We start from the raw sequence: 26026 nt of genomic DNA, 5'->3' as shown, positions 1-26026 counted from the left end.
TGACTTCCAAATGACCTATCAGCATTTCAACTTTAAGTTTTTATATTTTTCAGCAATAAAAATATGTGCATATGTAAACATCATTTAAAGTCTGTTATATTTCTAAAGAAGAAGCTAATATTAAATTTGAAGTCATAGTAAGAATATACTTTTCAGAATGGAACATATGTTTACCAAGTACCTTAAACATAAACGAACTGCAAAAGACTTACCGGTACATTTGAAAGTTTGTATATTCAAGTGTTAAAATTAGAGTAAAGGATTTTGTGAGAAAAGAGAAGTCCACACGGACTAACCAGCAGAAAAGATGGCCTGACAATTTAATGAATTACAGTCTTTGAGGTAGTTAAAATAGCAGTATTTTTCCTATAGAGAACTATTCAGTTTGTACCCAGCTTCCTGCTGGGTTAATGTAAGCTAAATTATTATTTTGCTTAAATGTATGCCCTTCTAAATTGAAAAACATGTTCTCCTAGAATCTGCTTACTAGACTTGGAAGAGATATCTAATTTTACACATTGCACTGAAGTAAACCAAGTTATTCATGCATCTTTTTAACTCTGGTCAAAGTATTTAAAGCTATTACAGAATAATGGCACTTTCACATACAAGGAAAATTCTGTAACCTAGGAGTCAGCTTCAGCTTCTTCGCTGCTCTAGCAATATTTACCAGGGTGTTCCCCAAAATTGGGAATTGATATGGCAACAGAAATTCTGATTCACATGAAAATAAAAGTCTGGATCTTTGACAAAGGCAAAAAAAAAAAAGTTGAGGTAGCTATACAAGGAATATGGTAATATTGAGTACGTCAACACTGGAATAGAAGACTGCTGTGTAGACATTTGGGCTCAGGCTGTGGGGTCCAAGGGTTCGGGCTGCAGCCTGAGCCTGAATGTCTGCACAGCAATTTTACAGCCCCGCAGCCCAAGTCCTGTGAGCTGAGACAGGCTAGCCCCCAGGTGTTTAATTGCTGCCTTCACGTACCACAGGGTCATGAGAATGAAGTTCTGAATTGCTCTTTACCTGACATTCTTTGGTTGTTATTGCTACCCAATGTACAGTAACTCCTCACTTTAAGTCGTCCCGGTTAACACTGTTTCCTTGTTACATTGCTGATCAATTAGGGAACATGCTCATTTAAAGTTGTGCAATGCTCCACTCTTGCATTGTTTGTCTGCCTGCTTTCTCCACAGCTGGCAGCCTCCGGCCCCCAGCACCTCTGGCCCCCGCCGGCAGACCACACAGATCAGCGCCTTCCCGCTTCTCCCCCCTCCCCACCTGTGGCAATCAGCTGGCTTGCAGCATTTTGGAGGCAGGGGGGAGGAGCGAGGACTCGGCGCACAGGCTTCCCCTCCCTCCCCTGCCTCCCGAACGCCACAAGCCAGTTGATTGTCCCGGGCAGGAGGCTGGGGGGAGGAGGGAGAGCCTGCATGCCCAGCCCTCGCTCCTCCTCCATCCTTCCTGCCCCCTAAACACCGCAAGCTAGCTGTCTGCCCCAGGCAGCAGGGAGGGGGGAGGAGCGAGGACTCGGTGTGCCCCCCATCCCGCCTCCTGCCGGCAGCAATCAGCTGGCTTGCAGCATTTAGAAGGGAGGGGAGGGAAGGGGGAAGACCGAGGATGCAGCATGAGAAGTAAAGGGGGAGGAGGTGGGGGAGGAAGAGGCAGGTCAAGGATAGGGGCTTGGATGAAAGGGGGGAGTGGGCGGGCTGAGGGTTGAGCCCACCCCGGTGCTTGCTGAGTAGGGGAAGCTGCCACTGCTGCTGTGCAACATGCTTCTCCTAGCCTACAGCACCTTCAGCCTCCTTGCCTGCCTCATCTCCAGTGCCAGTGGGCTGTGCCTGTGTGGGGTAAGGCAGGGGCACCTCCCAACTATAGTACTGTACAGTATGTTTGTAAACACACAGTATGTGCACTACTCCCCCCCGCAGCATAGTATTAAATTGCTTGTTTAAAATTGTTTAAAATGTATATAATGCCTTTTGTCTGGCAAAAAAAAAATTCCCTCGAACCTAACTCCCCCCCACCATTTACATTAATTCTTATGGGGAAACTGGATTCGCTTAACATCATTTCACTTAAAGTCGCATTTTTCAGGAACATAACTACAACATTAAGTGAGGAGTTACTGTATTAAGTGCAACCCTAATGAAAGGGGTTTTATACGGCCATTTCTTATGCAAGCAGATAGCAACGGTGACTTGCCTTCAGATTTTTTATTCTGATAAGGAGTTTGTTGTAATGATGTAATGCTTGTAATTTTGATACTTTGGTGAGAGGAGTCTTCAGTTTGCTCATGCGCACATAAAATGAATCTCTTAAAGTCAGTTATGTCTTTAAATTTATCTCAGGTCTCTAACTATGTCTTCAAACACAGACTTCACCTAACACTTTATCGTTCCTTTTACTATTAACATCCATTTGTAATCTTAAGAAAATGAGAATTCAGCACTCCTTTTGAGAATTACTAATTCAAAAATACCCAACCAATTTTATTGCTGAAGAATCACAGTAATTATTAAGACAAATTGGTCATTTTTGCAATAGATAATTTAACCTGTTTTATTTAACAGAGTTTGATACTTCTGAATATAAAAAGGACTTCTGGAGATGTCAGGAAAACATTTTTAAGATACAGAGCTGACAGGCAACGGAAGGAAGCCTTTGAGTTCAATAACTTGCTTCCCAGAAAGGAGCAACAGCTGCCACACAGACACAAGTGAGATTTAAAAAAAAAAAAAATAGCAAGCAGAGAACACCAGAAATCTGCCTCAAATATTTCTTTATCAATTTACCAAAATGGTTTTAAAAGAAAGAACATTGTGGGGTGAACGATTGTTTGAGATTTTTTGTTTGTTTGGCAGGGTACTGGGAAAGGAGGAGAGGAGGGAAAAACCGTTTTGTTTTGTTTTTTTAAGGGAGAAGTGTACAGGTTTTCTATTTTAAAATGGACTACAATCTCTCTCATGTCCAGATAAACAAATAGAGGGACAAAAATAACAATGTAACCTTAGAGTAAAGACTAGGAAAATGGGGCAAACAAAAACTGTTCAAAAGAAAACAAGGCTAAACCATATTACTATACAAGTTATTAAAATGAAGCAAGATCATGAGTGATGCCAGGTCAAGCAAGACATCAAAAATACTGCTTTCTGTTTTTAAATTGAATTTACTTACCTTGGCCCTCTGAGGGCAGTGTTACCTAACACATCATAAGAAGCATGAGAAGTGACTTTTTACCTAAGATGACAGTTATTAAATTTACAATGGTTTTATTAAATATTTACCCTTTGTGATTTATTAACATATGGAAATTGCAATGTAATCTGAAGCAACTGTTAAAAAAATTGAGATTAAAAGAAATGAAAAGCATATCTTCCCTTAGCATCAAGTGTATGCTGTTTAATATAATAGATTATTATAGATGCACGTACACACAAAAATTTACTTTAAGGAGAGCCAAATTTGGGCAATAAATGTTTAGATCTTATCCTTTGTCTTTTATATAGTAAGGCAACCCATATTTGAATAAAAGTGCATGTTTCCAAGAAGCCACTGATAATACTAAATGACATTTTGAGTATATCTATATAAAGACTTGGAAAATTCAATTGTCTATTCACCAGTGGCAAGTGGGAAGAGGATATATGCCTACAATTTATGCAGTACTTAAGCCTTCTTTAAGAAGTTTCTAGCCTGGGAGTGAAGATAAATGACAACTGAACGTAAACTGAGGCAATGTTGCTTTTCTGAGGCTACAGACAGTTCCAGTCCACCTAATGTTCCTCCAAGCTTAAAGTACCATCACAGTATAATTAACAAGATTGATCAATTTTACCACTGCTGTTCAGAACCCTATGGGCAGAAACTGTCAAGAACTTTGAGAGACCTTCCTTCTCCTTGCAGCAACCAGAAGGCACAAAAGGGAGGAGAAGACAGAAATCATCTTCTTTCCAACAGGACATGGTCAGAGACCAAAATTAAGGGGTTGACTGAGTCACCCAGGAAAATCCCGTAACAGCACTCTAGTTGACATCACATCACATTTCCCAGGAGCTGGAGGTGAGTAGGAGAGCTGGGCTTCTTACCGGGGCACTGTTCCTGGATCTCGCTAATGGGGTCCCATACCTTCATCTTTTGTACATAACTCTAGCTAGAATTCCTCCCACCCCATTTATGTAGTAGGAGACTATATAGGATCTGCAGGATGCCAGACATCTTTGAAATGAAAGTGGGAGCGTAAGCAGGGGTAGGACCCTCCTACGCCAGGACATTTCACCACCCTATGGCCAGCCAGAGTAAGATAGGAGCCAAATGACTTCTTACTCCCTATGGTAATTATTTAAACCTTTGCCTTGCCTGGGCTTCTTGAGCCTCTTGCTCTATTTTAGCTAGAAAGATTAATCCTCCAACTGGTAGAAAACTGGTAAATTTTCCAAGCTCTTTTGCAGACTGCCAAGCCAGTCGAACAGTCTTCAAAACAATAAAAAAAGGCTATTTACCTTACAGTAATTGGAGTTCTTTGAGATGTGTGGTCCCTGTATGTATACCATTGTGGGTGAGCATGCACTCTATATGCCTAACGGAAGATTATTCATTAGCAGTGTGCATGGGTCTGTGCCTGCATCTCCTTTTGCTTTGGATCAAGAGCATAAGGGGCAACACAGACCAACAGCCTCTCCAGTCCTTTCTCTAACACAAGTCACCTTAGGAAAGGATCTGAAGCAGAGGGGAAGGAGGGTGGTATACAAATAGGAACACACATTTTGAAGAACTCCAGTTTTTGTGAAGCACTTACTTACTTTGAGCAATGCTTTCTATGTGCATTCTATGTGGGTGTCTCACAAGCTTTACTCATTGAGAAAGATAGTACCAGGAACCACTAGGGTTGCCAATGTTCTGATTTCTGAAAATCAGACACCCCGCACCCCATCTCTCCTCTTCCCCTGAGGCCCCATCCCTGCCCCCAAGTCCCCACCCCCTGCTCACTCCTCGCCTGTTCCCCATCGCTCACAGCTTTCCCTGACTCCTCATTGCAAAGTCTGCCAAGCTCTCTGCTGCTTTAATGTACATCCCTCCACACTTGAATTGCGACATAAGAATGATGGAGAAACAAATTCAGGCCTGGCATTAACAGAGTATCCATCCCTAGGCGTTAACAGTCTTAGGCCCTCTTCTTATCACAGGTCTGAATTTGGCCTCTTTGCTTTAAGCGGAGGCCTAACAAGCAGATTCTCGTCCCACCAGCACCTTTCTAAACCCTGGGCAACTCCAGCATGAGCAGCAAGGGACATACAAACCCCAACTCCAGCAGGCTGCCTGGGAGCGCAGGTCAGAAGAATGCTGTGGCCGCATGGGAGCAGCCAGGCAGCCCCGCTGGTGAGCTAGGACATGGCCATCCTGCACGGCAGCCTCCCACCTCCCCTTGCACTGCCTGCCCAGCAGCCCCCTTCGCCGCCCGCTCGAGCCCTTCCCACGCTGGAGCTGCCTGAGAGGGCGGCCAGAGGAAGCGCTGGCTGGCAGGGCGACGCAGGGTGGGGGAGAGCTCCTCACATGGTCTCATGAAAGTGGCTTTTCTCATCCGAAAGTTCTGCAGCCACTGCTCGTCATCCCAGACTTGCATGACGATGTGATCCCACCACTCAGTGCTTGTTTCTCGAGCCCAAAAGTGGTTCTTCCCTCCCGGAGAACATTCCATGCCTGCTGGGAGCGCCTTACCCCACTTGCCATGAGTCCCCACACACTATCCTCTGCCGCAATCCGTGCTCCTCAAAGGGGCCGCTGGTGCATGCGTGTTGCCTTGGGAGCTGCCTCTTCAGGGCCGGGCGACAGGCTGCCACTCCTCTCCCTCCTTACCCCACACCTGCAGTGACCGAACACTGCCAGGTCCCCTTTTCCACCCAACTTTCCAGTTGAAAACCAGACACCTGACAACCCTAGGAACCATGCTGCACCACAGACTACAGGACCCCTGTGCCTAAAGATGCACCTGATGAAGAAGATTGTACTAAGGCCTAAAGTCTATAAAGGTATGCACAAAGCACCATGTTGCTGTTCTACAGGAGAGAAGCAAACAAGCAACCCTGGAGAGACGCAACCAACGTAACCAGTAGACAATAATGAAGAAGCAGAGTGGGGAAGGAAGCAGTGTCCCCAGACCTGAAGAACAACTCTGTGTAGCTCAAAAGTTTGTACCTTCTACCAACAGAAGTTAGACCAATAAAAGATATTACCTCACCTACCTTTTTTTTCTGATATCGTGGGACCAACACAACTACAACAACACCGCATACAATTATATATGACGATGAATGTTGAGATTCAAAAACTTAAAGCTTTATAACCATTAAAACAGTCAACATCATGTCAAAATACACAATGTCAATATTCTTCAGTTAAACTCCAGTAAGCTATTTCTTTATTTTGCCTACCTGTAATTTTCAATTATCATCCATGGAAATATTTTTTCATCTGTCTGTGTGGTAAAAGAAACATTTACCAATAAAAATTTAATAAATTCCAAGCCTAACTCTGAGTCTGATCCAATATGGCAATTCCTGTGGCCTTAAATACTTTTGTGTCCTAGTATTTTAATTTACTTTTTTAAAAAGAAAATTACTTAATGGTAATTCTTGTTCTCAGAATGCTTGTAACAAACAGGCAAAAACCCTTTAGCTAAATACCATATCCAATGAATTCCCTTGCTGATCTTTTTGCTAATTCTAAACAAATGTCTTCCCTATTTTAAATCATTGGGCTGAATCTCTGTCCTATGACCTGTACATTTAGTACTATTATGGATTCTAGTCATTGTTCAACTCTTTCTTTCCTGTTGCATTAAACTCTCAATTTTTTTAAATATAAAAATATGGGAAAATATTAAGAATAAATATTCAACAAGAAAAGCGAGAGATTGCCCTATAGAAATGCAATATCAGTCTCTAACTTAGCAGGTCTGGACTCAGTTTTTAAAAATGCATTTGCTTAAATATGCACCTAACGTACTCACACAAAACTACTGATGCGCCATTGTAAGTCAAGGATTTGCACTCACAGGTTACCATAATGCAGATCCTCAACATGAGCATGCACAAGATTATCTTGCCAATTTAAACATTACTCTTATTCCCCCTTAACTCTTGAACGCTTCAGATGACATGTAGCCAAATCAAATTCAATAGAACTACTCATATGTGTGAAGTTACTCACTTGCATACATCTTTACAGGTTCAGGTACAAATTCGGGTCCTGATCTTATAACAGTAAATGTTTAAAGTGGCAAGATTTTCTTCCTGATAGCTCAAACTGGACATAGAAAAGGTCAGTTTTGAATTTGGTCAGGATGTCTCTAACTCTTCATAATTGTGGCCTGAATTTTTAAAAGCAAGTTCATAATGTTATCCAGCACAATTTGTGGCTAATTATCAATATGGGAGTGCAGGTACACATCTTTTAACTAATTTGAGATGAAAAAGCAGGTCTTTGAATCAACTCCCTTGCTGACAGTCTTGAGGAAATATATCTTGAAATATATATTTTAAAATAAACTGTTTTTATTATTGGAAACTCTTGATGGATAAAGAATAACGTATTGCTGCCTAGAGCAACCTGGTCTTTATTATCTATAACTGTAATATCTATATTACCCTGATTATATTTCTTGTTTCTCTTGAGATGAGCAAATTTACATTCCAATTCAGTAATAAGCCTAGCTTACTCTCCACTTCCTATGTCTGTTCTCACAAATTCCATAATTATATACTTGCATACTACAAAGTTTTAGTGCAAAATTCTGCTCTCAGATATGACTGCACCAACCAATAAGATGGAAGACCAGTTTAAACAAGCATGATCTTTCTGGCACTATAGAACACAGAAGAACATGGAATAAAACCCGTCAAGAAGAAATGCCAACCCAACTAACAAAAAGAAGATGACTCACCATTTGCAAAACTACTGACCTCTGCCAGGACACAGATGTAGAAAGCAATACTTGGTGGGAGGCAGTCACACCTGAATTCTCAATTAAATTCCAACTGAAATAATAATTTCAAATTATGCCAAGACGACTGAAATGCTGTCTCCAAGGATAAAAAAGAAGACATTCAATGCTCTCAACTGTTTGTTTTCTTAGATCAGTAATCTTTAAGAAAATGTCTTTACCAGATTTAAAACTGGCATCTTTCTTTTTCCTATGAAGACAGAGAATAAGATTTCTGCTAAGCTCATTCACGTAATATTCCAGTCATTCAGTGACTAACCAAAAATCTTTGTTGTATCCTGATCGAAAAAGGTTAGAAAAGCAGTCTGAAGTACATAGACTAGGGTGACCAGAGAGCAAGTGTGAAAAATCGGGATGGGTGTAGGGGAGTAATAGGAGCCTATACAAGAAAAAGACCCAAAAATCGGAACTGTCCCTATAAAATCAGGACATCTGGTCACCCTAACATAGACACAGCCATGGAGCACTTCAAACTACTATTTCCATTTACCATTCTTAAGGCAATATCTTTATCCCATCAAAATAACCCAACAACCAGAACAGTAAAACTTAACTCTTCTATGCAGTGTAGTTGTAGCTGTGTTGGTCCAAATATATTAGAGAGAAAAAGTGTGTGAGGTATGACTTTCATTGGACTAACTTCTGCTGCTGAGAGAGACAAGCCTTGAAGCTTACACAGGCCTGAAGAAGAGAGTTCTGTGTAAGCTCGAAAGCTTGTCTCTCTCGGCAAAAGAATAAGGTCCAATAAAAGTTATTACCTCACCCATCTTGTCTCTCTAAACTTATTCTTAATATTTAAGAGGGGAAAGTCTGTGGATTTAACTTTCCACTTCCATAATCTAAAGTAAGAAGTCACCTGACAAATAGGAAAAGATTACATTTACACTTAACCCTTTCGGGACTGCTTTAGTCCTTTTCAAAATGTCTGTACCCCTTTTCCTGTCAAAATTTTTCATATGTTTACTTCTTTCAAGTGAACCTGGAAACTCATAATAAACAAAACAAGCCCCCCTTCCCAAAAGGGGATATTAGAGGGGAGGGGAGAAAGTATGATTGATGCCAGTGGTTTAAAATCTGGTTTATATGCAACTGTCAATACATAGGAAAAAAATGAAAGGAAGTTAGCTGATGCTCTTCAGGAGTCGACCAGTCTTTCACCACTGGAGAAGATTCAAAATATGATCAAGTTGCAAGAGAAAATTAGTCTGCTAATCTAAGACTAGCCCTTAGTGTTTATTTGTCTAGTTTTATATAATTTTAGACAATTTCTAACTGGCATTTTCTGCACAGGAAAGGCCCAAGTTGCGATAGCACGGGTGTGCAACATATCACTTTTGAGATACTTGAACAAAGCTACATAAAAGAGCGTACATAGCGCCTGCCTACACATTTCTTGGGATCAAAATAATTTTATTACTCTATTTCCATAAGTGCTAAATTTACCAAAAACTTAAAAATAGCAAAGAAAACTTAATTTCTCTCTCAGAAAGGTTCCTTTTAGAAAAACAACAATGGAGGAAGGGGAAATATTAAACTCCTGAACTAATTAACAAAACTAAAGGAGGAGGTGGGGGACAATGATAATTAGTATGTACCCTCCCCTAACCAAACCTCCAAATACACTCATTCTGTATATGCACACACAACAGCAGCATCATAAACCGTCTCAAGTTCTTGCCATTATTCAGTTCGACATCTGCACATGTTTATGCGTCTCTCCAAACAACCTCTTGAACACCCTGCTGGAGCTGTCATTTTTTTCTTCTCCCTATCTGGCAGATGGCAAGTCAACAATCGGCATCAACAGCAGCCGAATATCTCCCCCCTCCAGCCTACCCCCCCCAAACAGACACAATAATAACTTCTTTGTGCTTCCCCACAATGCAGCTGCTTAAACCATTTCGCTACAAGGCTGCTTTGCCTTAATAAAAAAAATCCCTTCTGTCAAGTCTAAAAAGCAGCATAATGTTAAGCAAGCTAAAGCCACAGCACAGCTGCAAACGGGCAGACACATTGACAGCTCCTCCCTTAACAAAGCCCTGTGAATTGAAGGGGGTTCATCTGAGGCTCACACAGTAATTAGTATAAAAAAGTCCGACAGCCTCTATTATGCTAAGGAAAAAAAACTGGACAGAACTGGGCTGCTGTTTTGCGTCAAGAGTTCTGCTGCAAAGTAGATAAATCATGTTGGGTTTTTTTCCCCTCTCTTTTTAAAGACAGTAATAAGGAGGATGAGAGAAGCTAATTTGAAAACTTGGACACAGTAATTGTACCATATGGTGAGCATTTATCCCTTCTGAAATACAAGCTAACAGTCACTTACATGCACAGTGCTTTGTTTTACAGTTGTTATTCTCTCTACCATATTCATAAAATGGATCTGAATATCCGATACTCCAGAGAAGTTGTGTGTAATTAGCAACAAAACTGCCTGGGCTTATTATACTGGCCTAGCATACCAATCTAGTATACTGCAAAACAACTGCCTCCCTTCCTTTTCTCCCCTCCCTCCAAGAATGAAGTAGTGTCCACTTCAAGGTTTTATCTTCAACTCAAGCTAGTCAGATATCAAAATATGACAAAGTTTAGAGAAATAATTTCTTGACACTTTCATATATTGCTTCTTGAAACAGCTGGTTCTAGAACACATGAGGGGAGGTTAGTCTCATTATAATCCTATGTTACACAAAGAAGTTGGTTCAAGAAACAAGTATAATTCAGCCACTAGATAAAAATAACCACAAAATAATTAAGTTTAACCATCCTCAGGGGAGGAACTGTACCAAAAACTTCCATGGTGACATTAAGCTTAAGAAAGGGCAATTTAAAAAAGAAAGAACACAGTTAAAGAGATCCTAAGAAAAAGTGAGGAAATTGAAATCTTTATTTTCTACCTGGATGATATTAAAACATACCGTACCATAATAGACTCACAGAAGATATGCACACAGCTGAACAAAAAAAGAAGAGGGAATATCAGAATTATTTAAAAAAAATAAACTGTGGTTGAATGGCAAGGTTCAGAAATTATTCAAGTCAAACAGTATCTTTCAGAAAATGGAAATCCAATCCCGGAAAGGAACATAAACCAAGCATGCAAAATGTAAGGTAGCAATTTGGAGGTCTAAAACAGATTTTTGAGGAGCAAATAACCAAACACATATAAACAAAAATAAATTAAGGCGAACAACATGAGAGAATCAGTCCATCTGCTAGACACCAGGACATAAAGGCTACAACTGAGAATTAAGGTATTGTAGAGAAACTAAATGATTTCTTTGCACCAGTCTTCATTACAGAAGATAGTAAGGAGAAACCTACTGTGAACGATCACTTTTCAGGTAACAAAGACAAGGTACTGTCAGTAACCGTGGTATCAAAAGATGAAATACTGGAACAAAGTGATAAAGAGCAAACATGGATAGTATGTAGCCAAGATTTCTAAAGACATTTAAGAATGAAGTGGTTGAACAAACAAAAATTTCATAAAAGATTGCATAATCACCTTCTATTGTTGGATTAGAGGGTGGCAAATTTCATACTTACGATTAAAAAAAGAGGCTAAGGGTGATTCAAGGAATTGCAGGCCAGTGATTTTTACTTCAGTGCCACGAAAACTGTTCAAAGCCATAATTAAAAACAGAATTAGAAAGCGTATTAGGTCAATCTACATGAGATAGACAAACCAGCACTGCTTCTGAATAACATGCCTATCTTAACTACTGAAATTCTTTGAGTACCTCAACAAAATAATGAATTAAAAAAAAACAATTAGCTGACTATCTATCAGTTAAACGATTCCAGTAAGAGTTACTAAGGAAACTTGGTAGTTCGGGGGGGGTGGGGTGGAGGCAGGTAAAGTGCCATGGAATGAGAGGGATTAGAAACTAGCTGAAAGAAAGGAAACAGAATAGGATTATGTAGTCAATTTTCAATATGGGGTGCCACAAGATTCTATATTAGGAACAGTTTTGCTTAATAAATACATTAATGACCCAGAAAAATGTGAGGTGGAAAAACTATTTATGTTTGTCTAGAATATGAGGAATTTCAGAGGGCCCTAACAAGTTAATAAAATGGGCAGAAAAATAGCAGATGAAAGCTAAGATGGAGAAATGCAAAGTAATGCCCATAAAAAGGAATAATTTGCAGAACTCAGACTGTCCTGAGTCTTAAATTAACTATAACTATTCTGGACTCCTCTACAAAATCTTCTGCTCAACATGTGCCTTTGGGGAAAAGGAAACAAAATATTAGGGTATATAAAGAATGGGATGTAAAGTAATACTGAAACATTACAATGTCGTTATATACAGATAAATATATGCCTTAATTTGGAATACTATGTTAGTTCTGGTCAAACTTTCTCAACAAGATGTAAAAGTAGTAGAGGGGATTCAGAGACAAGACAAAGGAATCAAGAGGCTTCGATATGAAGAGAGAATGAATGGATCAGGACTATTTAAGTTATAGAGAAGATGAAGAAGAAGGTATATGATAATGACATACAAAATAACAAATTGTATAGAGAAGATAAAGGATAACAGGTGACACCAAAAAGGAGAGGACAAGAGCAAGAGGGACTTCACTGAAAATGAAAGACAAGAAGTTTTTAAAAACACAAAAAGAAAATACATTTTAGACAGATCATATTTATTCTCTGGAAGTCACTGCCACAAAATATCATTGACACCAGGGGTCTCAAACTCAAATGACCACGAGGGCCACATTAGGGCTAGTTCATTGGCCCGAGGGCCGCATCACTGACGCACACCCCCTTTCTGCCCCCAGCCCTGCCGCCACTCCACCCCTTCCATGAGGCCCCACCCCTTCCCTGCCCCCATTCCAACCCCTTTCCTGAAGTCCCCACCCCAACTCCACCCCCTCCCTGCCCCCAGAGGGTGCATGAGGGGTGTGGCGGGGGCTCAGAGCAGGGAGTTGAGGTGCAGCAGGGGGCTCAGGGTGCAGGCAGGGGGCTCAGGGTGCAGAAGGGGAGTGGGGTGCAGCAGGGGGCTCAGGGCAAGGGGTTGGGGTGTGGGGTGCAGCAGGGGGCTCAGGGCAGGGAGTTGGGGTGCAGGAGAGGTGTAGGGTGCGGCAGGGGGCTCAGGGCAGGGGGTCGGGGTGCAGCAGGGGGTTGAGGTTCAGGCAGGGGGCTCAGGGCAGGGAGCTGGGGTGCAGCAGGGGGCTCAGGGTGCAGAAGGAGTGGGATGCAGCAAGGGGCTCAGGGCAGGGGGGTGGGGTGCAGCAGGGGGTTGGGGTTCAGGCAGGGGGCTCAGGGCAGGGGACTGGGGTGCAGAAGGGGAGTGGGATGCAGCAGGGGGCTCAGGGCAGAGGGTTGGGGTGTGGGGTGCAGCAGGGGGTTCAGGGCAGGGAGTTGGGGTGCACGAGATGTGTAGGGTGCGGCAGGGGGCTCAGGGCAGGGGGTTGGCATTCAGGCAGGGGGCTCAGGGCAGGGAGCTGGGGTGCAGCAGGGGGTTGGGCTGCAGGCAGGGGGCTTAGGGCAGGGGATTGGGGTGCAGAAGGGGTATGGGATGCAGCAGGGGGCTCCGTGCAGCAGGGGTTGAGGTGCGGGCAGGAGTTGGGGGGCAGGGGGGCTTCAGGCTCTAGGGTGGCAGCAGTGCACACCAGGGCCGGGGCAGGCTGCCGGCCCTGGACCCACTCCACTCCAGGAAGTAGCTGGAACCATGTCCCTGTGGCCCCTGGGGGAGGGGGACACAGAGCTCCGCACGCTACTTGCTGCGCCTCCAGGTACCTCCCCCGAAGCTTCTATTGGCCATGGTTCCCCATTCCCGCCAATGGGAGCTGCAGGGGGGCAGTGCTGGAAGCCCGGGCAACACACAGACCAAGCCGTCTGCTTCCCCCTCCCGCCGCAGGTGCGGTGCGGGGCTCAAGGCGGGCAATCCCATGGGTGTAGTTTGCCCACCCCTGGCCTGGAGGTAGGCCAGGAGGGGCGGGCACGGGCACGGGCCGCAGGAAATAACCCCGCAGGCCGCGTGTTTGAGACCCCTGATTTACACCAAGAGCTTGTTAGGGGTCAATAAAAGATAAGACATTTATATGGATTATGAGAACATCTACAGTTATATTAGATAGGATTTTTTAAAAAAATATGGATTATAAATCCTTATGCATCAGGATATAAATCAGCCTAAAAGGTTTAGATTTTCAGAAGACCGCAAGAGTAAGTATCCAAGTGCTCAGCACCCACAACTGGGACCAGATTTTCAAAAGTGCACAGTTACAAGCATCCAGCTCTGTAATACTGATGGTCAAATTTTCCAAAAAAAGATCAGCAGCCACCATACCGAAATCTTCTGAAAAACTGAACCCTTATTTAAGGTACCTAAATGCGAGCTGAGCTCTTTTGAAAACCTGGCCTCAAATGTGTGTGAGCATTCTCTTTTTTAACGTCTGGACCTAATTGTTACAGCTTAGGACACTAAAAATCATGGTCTTAATAAAGACACTGGATTTATGACTTATTACAACAAGAGGTAACTGACTAGCCCCCTTTTTTCCTATGACTACAGCATGTTAACAGGCCACTTCACCTTGAATGGTCCCTTAGAACATGTGCTAATTCCTTACCTTACACTATCTGTTTGATCTTGTATTAACCTGTGACACTCTGAGAACCCTTCCCAGACCCGAAGAAGAGCTCAGTGTAGCGTAAAAGCTCGTCTTTCTCACTAACAGGAGCTGATCCAATAAAACAGTGGTTCTCAAACTTCAGTAACCCAAGGACCCAATTTCGATTTGAAGTTTTGCTGTTGACCCCCAAGTCCCACCCCCACTTCACCCCTTACCCCAAGGCCCCACCTCCACCTCTTCCTACCCCTGCTCCACACTTGACCTTCCTCTTCCCTGCCTCTTTCGACCCACTCCCCTCAAGCATCCTGCCCCCCCTCATCCCCCTCCCTCCCAGCACCTCCTGCATGTTGGGGAACAGCTGTTCCCCAGAGCACAGGAGACGCTGGGGAGGGAAGGAGGAGCTGAGGGAGGGAGTGGGAGGAGTGGATCAGCGCAGTGGCAGGCCCTGGACATGATTCCAGACCCTCCCCCAAGTGCACCCCATCCTCAGAAAGGCACACATGCTAGCTCTGCTCCAACTAGCAAGTAAAAATAGCAGTCTGGCTGTGGCAACATGGGCAGTAGCTAGGCATCCTCGTACAATCCCGCCTAACCCCAGGTATGTACTTGCATGGCTAGCTCAAGCAGCCACCTGTGCTGCCATGGCCACACTGCTATTTTTAGCATGACAGCTCAAGCAGAGCTAGCACGAGTATGTCTACTGAAGCTGTGAATTATACCTCCCGTAGATATACAAATAGACGAAACCACATAGAAACTTTAAAGGTTTGTATAATTTACCAAGTGCTCATGGAGAGCTGTAGGCTAAACCCTGTACTTGAAAACCCCTTGAATATCTTCAAAATAATTTGAAGTAAAATACTTTAACATCTACTTCTGAAGCACAAACCAAGAGTCAACCATGTCAACTAATTTTGCCATTCAAAAAAGAATTTTTGAACATCAGGAAGCCAAAAAACTGATTTTTCTTCAGGTTGACTTAGCATTGTAACACTAAATACAATGCTATAAAGAGCACCAAGAAAGTTAATGATGTCAATAATATATTTTCTTCAGCTTACATAAAAAGATCTTAACTAAATAAAGCTCAAATGTCCTTAAAAACACTTCAGTTTTTTTAGATTAAATACTTTGTCAGTTCTTAAATATTTGTATTTGATTGCTAATGATCAAGTCAGAATGAGAATCACAAAACAATTTTAAAGAATATCATTTAGTGTTATCTTTTGTAATCTCTTGTTTTTTAAGAACAGAAGTGTCAAGGTCAATAAATATTTACTTAGCTGAGATAATAAAGTTTTCTTACCTGTAATTTTGACCAGTCAGACCCAGCAGTCTAGAATTCATTAAGTGTTTCCATCCTCCTCCATTTTTGTAACTAGTGTACAAACATTAGCCAGTTTCCAGTCATAACTTGAAAATTTTTAAAATAGCTTTATACAACCCTATCTGCAGAATTTCTGTCATTGATAGGCCTTTTAAGTTGCATGACCTGCATCACAAAAATTTAATTTACATAGCCTAGTGCAACAACCTAAGAGAAACTTTTGTCCCTGATTTTCTGATTTGCACATACTCCATACAATACTAACCTATGTGTATCTTGTGCTTTTTCTCCACTAATAGAAAACCCAAGATTTTTTTCCTACTTTCTAAGTACAAGTTGGTAATTACTGGGTGTCTAGTACACTCCTGATGTAAAAGACAATTTTAGAACTTATCTGATGGTCTTAAAAATCTGCAGTCGTATTATTCAATATTCTGAAATTTCACATCATAAGAAACATTTTTCCCATTAATTCTAAAATTGGCACTTCTGAGATTTTAGCTAATGATCCTTAGTATAACTTACTGACGAATGCTATTTGTGACACCACAAGATAAGTTACAACATAAAACTGTAAATCTTTTACTAGTTTATTCTAATAATTAGTGAACAAAACACTACTGATTTAATATAAAAGGTTTTGTTTAAATATGAAAACAGCAAAGTCTGCTGATTAATAAAACACAAAAATGGAACCGACATACAAAACTGATTTTAGAATCCTTGAGTAATTCTGTACCAGTGGTGTCACAAAAGATGTCACATCTGAACAGGCCGTGGTCTGCTGAAGGTTCGGAAATGTCCAATTTAATTGCTTTTACAGATCCAGACTAACACGGCTACCCCTCTGATACAATTTAATTAAAATATTTATTAAAAGTAGCCATGTATTCTTTCCACTTCAGCGAGTTTCAGAATGCTTCTGAGAAGCATGGGTGCAACTTCCTTTTTGGGGGGGGGAAAAAAAAAAAAGCAACACTGGTCTAAATTAAATGAAAACTAAATGTCTTCTTCTAAAATGTAGAATAGGATGTATAGGATGTGGGGAAATCTAGATTATACTTACAGTCTAATAAAAGCATGAACAACAATGCTTACAGAACCTTAATGAAACATCCATATTTTCTGATTGCTTTAATAACCTCCAAACGATAATTTCCTCAGAGCACTAAAAACTGCTGACAAAAACACCAGCATATTAGCACAGCACTACAAGATGGGTAGGAGGGAATGAATTTCTACATACTAGTTGTAGTCTTAAATTAACCTTTTAACTTCAAGGAAAAATACCAATTATTGAATAATATTTTCACTGTGTGTCTAACCTATGAAAGCTCTTTGTAAATCATCTGAACGCTACCATCTGAATTTTCTGGAGCAGAATACCAGAAAAGCCTAATACTTATTAGCGAATGGGTCGTTGATATTTAAAAGATACCAAGAAATCTTAACAATAATGGCCTAAATCCTCTGGGTCCAACTAAAATGTACTCAGGCATAGATTTGCAGGGGGACTTAGAGGGGGTTTAAAGTCTCTGCATTCCCCCAATCGTGTGGGCAGTTAGGCTTCCGTAATTTACACCTAAGGATAAACTCAGGGAAAATTACACTTTTTCCTTCTTATGCCAGTCCAGATCCTAGGAGCCTTCTAAAGCAGTGCAGTGCTGTACAGCAAGAAGGGATCAGCATCTCAGAGGTGCTTGCTGCACTCCTAAACATTAATCTGTAGTGTTAAGAGAACTTGAACAGTAGATGATGCATGATCCAGGTGGCTGCCTTAACTGGTCTCCAAAAATGATCATTCATCTTTTCAGCTCATAACACTATTTACTATTATTTCCAGTGTAGTGTACTTTCAAAGCACCTGGGTCTTCTCTGCCTGAAGTGAAACAAGATTTCCTGACTAGAACTTTTATCCATTTGGAAAGAATTCATTCAGAAGCAGTGCAGCTTCATTTTTTCCGCCTTCAAGGGCCATCATGCAGGCTAAAATGGCATTCCAAGGCCCTGAAATCCCAAACTCCTTTAAGTGATTGGTATCACTCTACTAACATTATGGAAAGTAGTTTCTTGAAGTTTCTAGAACTGGAATTTAAAAAAATAATTCTATAATCTTAATTCAGTCAGAAACAGGTTCTCTCTGCCACAAAATAAGGAACCTTCCCAAAAATGATTATTTTAGTGAAGAAAAAAAATCAAACGCAGATCTTCAAAGAACAGGGCTTGCACTTTTTTCGTGCTTTTCTAATTATGCTGATGAGGAAAGATAGGAAAGGAGTCCAGGAGAGCTGGCTGTATTTTAAAGACTTTTTTTTATTTTATTTTAAAGGCGCAGGAACAAACCTAGACAAAGTGGACGATTGGGCTAAAAGAAATCTGATGAGGTTCAACAAGGACAAGTGCAGAGTCCTGCACTTAGGATGGAAGAATCCCATGCACTGCTACAGGCTGGGGACCGACTGGCTAAGTGGCAGTTCTGCAGAAAAGCACCTGGGGATTACAGTGTATAAGAGGCTGGATATGAGTGATTATTCCCCTCTATTCAGCACTGGTGAGGCCACACGTGGAGTATTGCATCATTTTGCCCCCACACACACACACACTACAAAAAGGATGTGGACAAATTGGAGAGATTCCAGCGAAGGGCGACGAAAATCATTAGGGGGCTGGGGCATATGACTTATGAGGAGAGGCTGAGTGAACTGGGCTTATTTAGCCTGCAGAAGAGAAGAGTGAGGGGGGATTTGATAGCATCCTTCAACTACGGGGGGTTCCAAAGAGGATGGAGCTAGGCTGTTCTTAGTGGTGGCAGATGACAGAACAAGGAGCAATGCTCTCAAGTTTCAGTCGGGGAGGTTTAGATTGGATATTAGGAAACACTATTTCACTAGGAGGGTTATGAAGCACTAGAATGGGTTTCCTAGGGAAGTAGTGGAATCTCCTTCCCTAGAGGTATTTACGGTCAGTCTTGACAAAGCCCTGGCTGGGATGATTTAGTTGGGGATTGGTCCTGCTTTAAGCAGGAGGTTGGACTAGATGACCTCCTGAGGTCCCTTCCAATCCTGATATTCTATGATTCTATGATTGGTGCCAGGGTCACAGGAAGCTATCTCCGAGATACCACTGACTTCTTGAGGAAACTACAATCCTTTGGTGATCTTCTAGAAAACACCATCCTAGCACATATGGATGTAGAAGCCCTCTACATCAACATTCCACACAAACATGGACTACAAGCCATCAGGAATAGCATCCCGGATACCATCACAGCAAACCTGGGGGCTGAATTTTGTGACTTTGTCCTCACCCACAACTATTTCAGATTTGGGGACAATTTATACCTTCAAATCAGTGGGACTGCTAGGGGTACCTGCATGGCACCTCAGTAAGACAACATTTTTATGGCTGACTTAGAACAATGCTTCCTCAGCTCTCGTCCCCTTACGCCCCTACTCTACTTGTGCTACATTGATGACATCTTCATCATCTGGACCCATGGGAAGGAGGTCCTTGAGGAATTCCACCAAGATTTCAACGAATTCCACCAAGATTTCAACGATTTCCACCCTACCATCAACCTCAGTCCACACGAGAGGTCCACTTCCTAGACACTACAGTGCTAAAAAAGATGGTCGCATAAATACCACCCTATACCGGAAACCTACTGACCGCTATACTTACCTACATGCCTCCAGCTTTCATCCAGATCACATCACATGATCCATTGTCTACAGCCAAGCTCTAAGATACAACCGCTTTTGCTCCAATCCCTCAGACAGAGACAAATACCTACAGAATCTCTATCAAGTATTCTTAAAACTGCAATATCAACCTGGTGAAGTGAAGAAACAAACTGACAGAGCCAGAAGGGTACCGAGAAGTCACCTACTACAAGACAGGCCCAACAAAGAAGGTAACAGAACAACACTAGCTGTGACCTACAGCCCCCAACTAAAACCTCTCCAGCACATCATCAAGGATCTACAGCCTATCCTGAAGAACGATCCCTCACTCTCACAGACCTTGGGAGACAGGCCAGTCCTCGCCTACAGACAGCCCTCCAACCTTCAACAAATACTCACCAGCAACCACACAACAAAAACACCAACCCAGGAACCAAACCCTGCTACAAACCCCGGTACCAACTCTGTCCACATATCTATTCAAGCGACACCATCATAGGACCTAACCACATCAGCCACACCATCCAGGGCTAGTTCACCTGCACATCTACCAATGTGATATATGCCATCATGTGCCAGCAATGCCCCTCTGCTATGTACACTGCCAAACTGGACAGTCTCTACGCAAAAGAATAAATGGATACAAATCTGACATCAGGAATCATAACATTCAAAAATCAGTAGGAGAACACTTCAGTCTCTCTGGTCACTCAATAACAGACCTAAAAGTGGCAATTCTTCAACAAAAAAACTTCAAAAATAGACTCCAATTTGAAGCTACAGAACTGGAATTAATTTGCAAACTGGGTACCATAAGATTAGGCCTGAATAAAGACTGGGAGTGGTTGGGTCATTACAAAACCTAAACTTAATTTCCCCAATACTAATTTCTCCCTATGGTTACTCACAGCTTCTTGTCAACTGTCTGTAATGGGCCACTTTCTTACCACTTCAAAAGTTATTTTTCCTCCCTTGGTAGCTTGCTGTTAATTGATTTATATTGTTAGACTGACCTCACACTTGGTAAAGCAACCCCCATCCTTTCCATTTATACCTGCTCCTCTATTTTTCACATCATACATCTGATGAAGTGGGCTCTAGCCCACGAAAGCTTATGTCCAAATAAATCTTTTAGTCTCTAAGGTGCCACAAGGACTTCTTGTTGTTTTTGAAGTGTCCTACAGTTTCTCCCCTGAGGGCAGGGTGCTTTGATGCTGGCAAGGGACATAAGCTCACTGATTCCCAGCCCCATTTTTAAAAAGTAGTAAACAAACACTTCCTCCATTTCTCCTCCTGCTGCCCAGGCTTCTCATCCACTGTCTACTGCTTCCAGCAAGGCCCACATTACACTCAACTGTTCTTGACAGAAGCCATATGAATAGAAGAGGAGATGAAGTCAAGACAACACAATGTACAGTGATCTGCTTGACATCCTCATTCAGCCTCTCTTTCGGCAAGTCTGTGGTTGCACAGGTGCTAACACTGCACTGTTGACCCATAGAACATATCCAGCAAGAAAAGCGAGGTGTGCAGACACTGTACCTTCCTTTAAATGCCTGGTTTTGGAAGAAAGACCAAAATGCCCATCCAAATAATGTATGGAGTATATGGGAGGCAGAGTGTTGAGGGTACAGAGACTGTAGAGTGCTGAATTCAATGCAAAGGATTGGCTAATAACCTAGGAAATGTCATGGTTCTAAGACTTTAACTTAAAAGGTGTTACTTTTACTAATAATATTTAACATTTTTAATGCCATGACTTAAAGGTGAAGGACAACCTTGATTTTTAATGTTTCATTCAAAAGATATGATTCTGATTAACTCCTAGACAAAAAACACTAAACTTTCAGAAATTCAGTTCAGATTCTGATAAATATCCAAGTTTGGTTACTATTTTGAACCTTTTCAGTATGCAAAATTAGACAGGACACTTTGGACGATTTATTCGTCAATTCATAGACTTTTAAAGACAGAAGACATTTTATATTTACATCCAGATCACTTATTCAACATTTGTATAGTGCTGGGTGTAGATCTGATCTCTGTAGAACTCCAATATAACCTTCTGCCTATTAGTCAAAAAAAAATTGTTAAAAATGCCTTTTAGCATGCCATTTTGGTATTTCTGCCCCCAGTCATGTAAAAATATAAAATAATTAAGTAACAAAGTGAATCCAACACAGCCTCCAAAGCTGTCTAGTGCTTTACCAAAGATTTCAAGATCTTATTCTTTGGATTAAATCAAATCATGTGACCCATCTTTAACACATTGGACATTAACACAATTTCAAAGATAACAAAGATTTTCAGAGTTCAAGCATAATTAATTCAAAATACCCACTGAAAATATAAAAGAAAAAACATCTTCAAATATTCAACAAATAGCATCATGCCATAACTATTGTTATCTGCTACTGCCAATCAGTATTGTTATGGTTGTACAAAGACTCCTGTGCACCAGACTGTCGCTAATTATGTATATTCAAGTGATTAGCAAGCACTTGTTGCCTCGTTCACACCACCCTCCAAACAGCAGCCTTTGAGAGGAGAATAGACTGCAAATTTATTGAGAGAACACTGTTAATCCTTTGGGGAGAATGTAAATGTAAACAGGACTACTCTACATCAAGGTGCTTTGACAACAACAATCATCTGCATAAACACATGCTCAACAACAAACAGGTGTTCTATTTCACAACTAGCACCGATTTGATGCTTTCAAGTAAGCATTATGCACAAACTGTTAGAAGTACTTTGAAACCAGCTGCAATTACTATAATTAGCTGTTTTCCTGCACTTTGTTTCCTCCCCCCCGCCACCCCTACCTGTTCAGTATTGTGCTGGCTGCAATCTGTAATCTCAAAGTAAAACCAAGGTTCCAAGCCCTTGTTTTGAGACTACCATCCTCAGCAAGTTCATATTTACCATTAAAGCACTACCAGTAGTAACAAGATGCTTTGCATTAAATAGTTTAACATTCTTATCAGTGTTAGGTCACAAGTACGACACTTATTGTCAGGAATAGGAAAACAAGGACAACTGCAAAGTAACAACATTATAAACATAGTAAGCTTTCCGTGGTCAGGATTTCCTTTTATATCATCATTAATCTGTCCTGGAAATGAAAAGACAAAGCACCTAGTCTTACCAAACAATGGGTAGAAGAATCATAGGGTTAGAAGGAACCATAAGGGTCATCTGCTCCAGTGGCTCTCAATCTTTCCAGACAACTGTACCCCTTTTGAGAGTCTGATTTGTCTTGTTTACCACAAGTTTCACCTCACTTAAAAACAACTTGTTTACAAAAAATAAGACATAAAAATAAAAGTGTCACAGCACACTATTACTGAAAAATTGCTTACTCTCTCATTTTACCATACAATTATAAAATATACCAATTGGAATATAAATATTGTGCTCGGGTAAACAGCATCAGGCCCCGCTGACTTGAATTCATTCAAATTAGTCAGAAGATCTCTGACGTGTTCTTTACTTATCCCAATCTGCATCCCCTCCCCTTTATTGTCTATGGTAACTTTGCTAGTTTTCTGGTCACGTTATTTTTTGAGAGAAGACTGAAGCAAAGTAGGCATTGTGCAGCTCCGCCTTCCTATCATCTTCCGCTACCAGATCACCTTTCTCTACTGAGCGGCAGCCCCATACCATTCTTGATCTTTCTTTTTTGTCTGACATAACTGAAGAACCCCTTCTTGTTGTCTCCAACATTCCTTGCCAGCTATAAAACTAATTCTTTGTCTTGGCTTTACTGACTTTGTCCCTACACTCTCGCGCTATTCCCATATATACTTTCTTGGTAACATGCCCCTCCTTCCATTTCCTTTCTGTATCCCTTTTGATTTTTAGATAGCTAAAAATCTCCTTGTGCAGTCACACTGCCTCCTGTGGCTCTACTTATCTTTCCTCTGCATTGAAATAGCTTGATGTTGAGCCTCTAGTATTGCATCTTTTAGGAACTGCCAGCTCCCTTTGACTTCTTTTCTTCCTAAATGGTCTTTCTATGGAACCTTGCCTACTATTTCTCGGAGTTGGTTGAAATCTGCCTTTCTGAAGTCCAATGACCTTATTTTGTTTTTTCGCATGCCTTCCTTTCCATAGGATCTTTAATTCTATCAGATCATGGTCACTTCTCTCCCAAGTTCCCAATCACATTCGCAACTAATTCATCCCTGTTGGTCAAAACCAGATCCAAAATGGAAGACCTTCCTAGAGTTGTTTTCTCAACTTTCTGAATCAGAAAGTCATCCCCTACACATGGTAAGAATTTGCAGGACACATTATATTTTGTTGTAATAGTCTTCCAACAGGTATCAAGAAAGTTAAAATCCCCTATTAACACTAGTTCATGTGTGTTAGCTAATCTTGTTATGTGCTTGTAGAATGACTCATCCATTTCCTCCTCCCGATCTGGTGGTCTATAACAGGCCTCCACCCTTACATTGCTACTGTTCTTTCCCCTTTTTATCCTCATCCAGAGAGTCTCACTAGGTCTGTCACTGACTTCCCTCTTGGACTTTGGAGCAAGTTTACACATTCTTGACAACCAGTGCAACACCTGATTTACCCCCCCCCCAAACCTATCATTTTTGAACAAGCTATATCCCTCAATGCTGGTACTCCAATCATGGGAGCTGTCCCACCAAGTCTGTGTAATGCCAATTAAGTCATAATTTTCTTCATATACCATGACTTCCAGTTCATCCTGCTTATTCCCCATACTCCTTGAATTTGTATGCAGGCATTGACGGCATTTTGCAGATTGCCCTGTTGCTTTTCTTCTTGCTATTGTAATTCAGTTTTGATTTCTAGTCCCTTCTTCAGAAATTAGCCCCTTTCCCTTGTCTTCATCACTTGAGCAGATGTGCATTGGCTGGATTTTTGTCACCATCCCCCATAAGACCTAGTTTAAAGCTCTCATTATTAGGTTAGCCAGATGCCCAAAGATGCTCTTCCCAATATTTGATAGATGAAGAACACTCCAGCACAGCAATCCTCTGTCCTGGACTAATCAGCCCGTTGTCGAAGAAGCCAGAGCCCTCTCACTAACACCATGTGCATAGCCACACATTTACTTCCATGATTCAACAGTCGCTGCCTGGGCCTTTTCCTTCAACAGGAAGCATAGTAAGAGTTTTATTGACAGATAGCCACCATTCTCAATATGTATATGATTAAAAATAAAAAAAATCTTCTCTCTTTTGATTCAGTCTTAGTTGGAATCTGTATGGTCTTCTTTTTGTTTGGTGGATCTATAGTGTGTATATTCCCACCTACCATTCTTTTAATTATTAAACAACACATCAAGATGGCACACCTTTCCTGTTTTTCACCTCTCCTCTTTGTACTGACACAGCTGTTTGTTTTCAGGCCTTTTACTCAATTAACAGTTTCAAAGATGTTCCTGGTGCATTTGTGTGGGTGAGTTCAACAGGAACAACTGAATATCTATTGTGCTCTTCTCCACAAATTCAAATTTAAGAAGCACTAATAATTATAGCCAGGGCTGGTAGCATCACCTATTATTAGGGTTACCTGACACTTCCTATTATAAGACCCTCTTTTCAGTTGCTTATAACTTCACCAAAAACTTAATTTTGGCTGAAATTTTCCATGAGGGGTATCTGCCTAGGCTAAATATTAAATTATCATTGAAATTTCAGTGAATATCGTTCAGCTATTCTTGAGAAAGAGATTAGGAAAAATACATATTTTTTGCCCATATGAAAATCTGGCAATCTTTTCTCAGAACAGCCTCCATGCTTTGAAGAAGGGACCTGAAAGTTGTCTGGGTGTGCCTTTTGCCATTATCATGAAAATCCACCAAATCTCACCTAGTTATTAATCAAAAGAACATAAGAACAGCCACACTGGGTTAAACCAAAGGTCCATCTAACCAAATATCCTGTGTTCTGACCATGTCCAATGCCAGATGCTTCAAAAGCGAATGAACTGAACAAGGCAATTAACAAGTAATCCATCCCCTCATCCACCCTCAGCATAGTACCATTGCATCCCTGGACCATCTTGCCTAACACCCATTGTTGGACCTAACCTCCATGAACTTACCTAATTCTTTTTTGAACCCAGTTATACTTTTGGCGTTCATAACCTCCCCTGGTAACGAGTTCCACAGGTTGACTGTGCATTGTATGAAGTACTTCCTTATATGTTTGTTTGAAACCTACTGCCTATTAATTTTATTGGGTGATTCCTGATTCATGTGTTAAGTGAAGGGGTAAATAACTTATTCACTTTCTCCACAGTGTGATTCTATAGACCTCTTAGTCATCTCTTTTCCAAGCTGAAAAGTCCCAGTCTTTTTAATCTCTCTTCATATGGAAGCTGTTCCATACCCCTAATCATATTTGTTGCCCTTCTCTTTTCCGGTACTAATATTTTTTGATACG

The 26026-nt window shown here is 41.3% G+C and overlaps 1 protein-coding gene across 11 annotated transcripts in view; it reads right to left on the bottom strand.

Moving 5' to 3' along the window:
- Positions 1–26026, bottom strand: part of AKT3 (AKT serine/threonine kinase 3) — a 285284-nt gene that overhangs the window by 152641 nt on the left and 106617 nt on the right. The window contains exon 2 of one of the 11 annotated variants that reach the window (XM_039530520.1): positions 11547–11617. The exons of 9 other annotated variants lie outside the window; for them this stretch is intronic. The gene's annotated coding sequence lies outside the window, so the exon portion shown is untranslated. Of the gene's footprint in view, positions 1–6429; positions 6449–11546; positions 11618–26026 lie in introns of those variants that run through there. One more of the 11 variants, XM_039530518.1, reaches the window with a different exon arrangement.

This window comes from Mauremys reevesii, linkage group 3 (genome assembly GCF_016161935.1).
Source record: "Mauremys reevesii isolate NIE-2019 linkage group 3, ASM1616193v1, whole genome shotgun sequence".
In the NCBI taxonomy this organism is placed as follows: domain Eukaryota; kingdom Metazoa; phylum Chordata; order Testudines; family Geoemydidae; genus Mauremys; species Mauremys reevesii.
Note: the sequence above shows the minus strand (reverse complement) of the source record. Positions and strands in the feature narration are given on the sequence as shown.